At 37.6% G+C, this 3036-nt stretch overlaps 1 non-coding gene across 1 annotated transcript; it reads right to left on the reverse strand.

Annotated features, from left to right (window-relative positions):
- Nucleotides 1-1842: 1842 nt before the first annotated feature.
- Nucleotides 1843-1949, reverse strand: LOC141669897 (small nucleolar RNA R71). Its single transcript, XR_012554143.1, has one exon. It is a non-coding gene; the product is annotated as a small nucleolar RNA R71 (small nucleolar RNA).
- Between the last annotated feature and the right edge of the window lie 1087 nt (nt 1950-3036).

Here is a 3036-nt window from a genome sequence, read left to right on the forward strand (position 1 = left end):
CTTAAGTATTTTGTGTATTGACACGTTTTCTAGTGTTTTGCATTTCAGGGTATAGCTTGCTTAGATAGGTGGTTTTCATCAAATAAAGCTAAAGGAAGTACTTGAAATCAGTCTAGGGGTGATGAGCGAGGAAATCAGCAAAAACAGAAGCAAAATAAAATATTTTCCAAAAAGGTTGTTGGCGGCCGCGTGCTAGGAGCAGGCGACCGCGTGCTAGCAGGCGGCCGCGTGGAGGTAGCAGGCGACCGCCTGTGTGCAGAATTTCAGAATCTGGATTTTATTAATTCAAGTACAATTGGGATTCTGTTGGCACAGTGATTCCTGGACTCTTATATAAACCTTATGGGAAGACGTTTTCCTCAATAAAGAGACCTGAGAGAGCAATAAGAAGACCTAGAGAGCACGAGAAGGTTACAGAGAAGAAGACTTTTATTTTCTTTAATATAGTTGATACTTGGATGCTCGTTTTTGATTTGTCTTTAAACCCTAGTACTCTTATTTTGTTTATTATCATGTTTTCATTGGAACCCATGGTGACGATGAGTTCAGTTATGAACCAATCGTTATCATGGGGTTCTAGCGGATTTACTTATGGATTTCTATAGTTAATTTGTTTCGATATCTTGGTGTGTGGTGATTTATTGATATCCTGGTATTGGTTGTGCTTATTCGTCTTATGTACGTAGCTAACATATAAGATAGCGTGTTAATCCCTATTAAAGCGATAATGAATATAGAGGTTCAGAACTGGCCATGCTAACATAGGTTCATGTATTTGTTATGCATGATTCGTAGGTAATTTTAACCATCTTACTTGACCTATGTAATCAAGATAGATAACTTGTGCTTAAACCGTTATGTTGTCAAATTCAATAGACATATAGGGTCTCAATATAATGGGTGCCTATTCAGCTTCTATCTCTTTTGTGGATGTCTGGTAGAATGGTACTCGTGCAACGAAAGTTGGCGTTTATCAGTTTCGTGTTATCAGATTAGTGTCATCACCATCACATGCTAAGGTTAAGAACAATGACTTGGAATGAAGTAGTAATGAAGTTAGAATCCCATGTTTGTCATATATAGTAATTCAACCTCAATTCTCTTAGTTACTGTTCTTTAGTATAATCTCTTAGTTTAATAAAAACCCAATTTGTTATTTGTCGTAGCATTGAGCAATAACCATACATTGTTGCATAGGTGCATAAATTGAACTTAACCTAAACCAGTCTCTGTGGGAACGAATCTAATTTATATCTTATACTACTTGCAAACGCGTATACTTGCGTGAATATTAGCGCGTGTTTTTGCCCTAACAAGTTTTTAGCGTCGCTGCCGGGGACTCGGGTGTTAATTTTTAGTTTATGTGCTTGTCATCAGTGGTCGTTAAAGTTCACTGACTTGGATTCTTTTACTTTCACGGTTTATTTGTTTGTGTTTCAGGTACTCATTACAATGGGAGATCCAGCAACATAAATGGAAGCCTTGATGGATTTTTCTCAACCCAAGATCAATGACATTCAATCTAGCATTGTCAGGCCAGCTATCACAGCTAATACCTTTGAGATCAAGCCTGGCATAATTTAATGGGTGCAGAATTCAATCCAGTTTGGGGGTTCTTCAACGGAAGATCCCAATATGCACATTAGGGATTTCATTAAGATCTGCGACACCTTCAAGTTCAACGGTGTTTCTGAAGATGTTGTGAAGCTGAGACTATTCCCATTCTCTCTGAGGGACAAGGCCAAGAGCTGGTTACACTCTCTACCAGCTGGTTCGATTACTACTTGGGAAGATCTTGCTTAGAAGTTTCTTACTAAATTCTTCCCTATGGCGAAGATAGCTGCACTCAGGAATGCTATTACTCAATTTGCACAATAAATGGAAGAATTTCTATGTGAAGCTTGGAAGCGCTACAAAGAGATGCATAGGAAGTGTCCTCATCATGGAATGCCTGATTGGATGATCATCAATTATTTTTACAATGGGTTAGGAGCACAGTCCAGACCCATGCTCGATGCAGCATCAGGCGGAGCATTATGGGCAAAGAGCTATGAGGAAGCTTATGATCTAATTGAACTGATGGCTGCTAATGAATATCAGTATCCAACCCAGAGATGTCCACAGGGCAAGGTAGCAGGAGTTCTTGAAGTGGATACAGCTACGACTATCACTGCTCAACTAAAGGCATTGTCTATAAAGATCGATTCTCTTGCTAACTATGGTGTTAAGCAGATAATTAGTGTTTGTGATCTGTGTGCAGGTCCATATGTGACGGAGCAATGCGCTATATCTAGTGACTCAGCTCAGTTTCTGAGCAACTTTCAGAGATCGCAGCAGCCAGTTCCTGCCACTTATCATCTTGATAACTGGAATCAACTGTTAGATATATTTGTGATGTCATGCCTAATAATGATTTGTGTTTAGTTTTCAGATCTTACTTAACAGGACAAATCAGTACTTAACTGGAAATCAGTACTTATACTGAAGTCAGAACTTAAGATATCAGAACTTAAGTTGTCAGTACTTAAGTTATCAGGAGATATTTATCAGGAGATAATATGAGGACTTAAGGAGACGTTCAGATAACGAAGGCGGCTAATTGAAAGGAAAAAAGATCAAGACAAACATAAGAAGAGATATGCATGAAGAAGAATTCTATGAAGAATAGAATACTTGGAAGAAAAGATAACTAGTTGATATATATTAGGAAGCAGAATTATATTCGATATCAATTAGAAGATTATCTTGTAACTGTGTAGTATATAAACACAGACATAGGGTCTACACTATATGTGTTATCTTAATCGAGATTATTATTCTTTGTAACCCTAGCAGCTCTCGTGATAATTTGTTCATCACTGAGAGAGAACAGTTCTTTGTAACAGAGTTTATTGTGTTGAATAAAATTTGTGTTCTTTTTCTTGAGTTCTTATATTTGATTTGATTGTAGTAAACACTGTATTCAACCCCCTTCTATAGTGTGTGTGACCTAATAAGTGGTATCAGAGCAATCTGTTAATATACATACAGTAAAGA

Source organism: Apium graveolens, chromosome 6, assembly GCF_009905375.1.
Source record: "Apium graveolens cultivar Ventura chromosome 6, ASM990537v1, whole genome shotgun sequence".
Lineage (NCBI taxonomy): Eukaryota > Viridiplantae > Streptophyta > Magnoliopsida > Apiales > Apiaceae > Apium > Apium graveolens.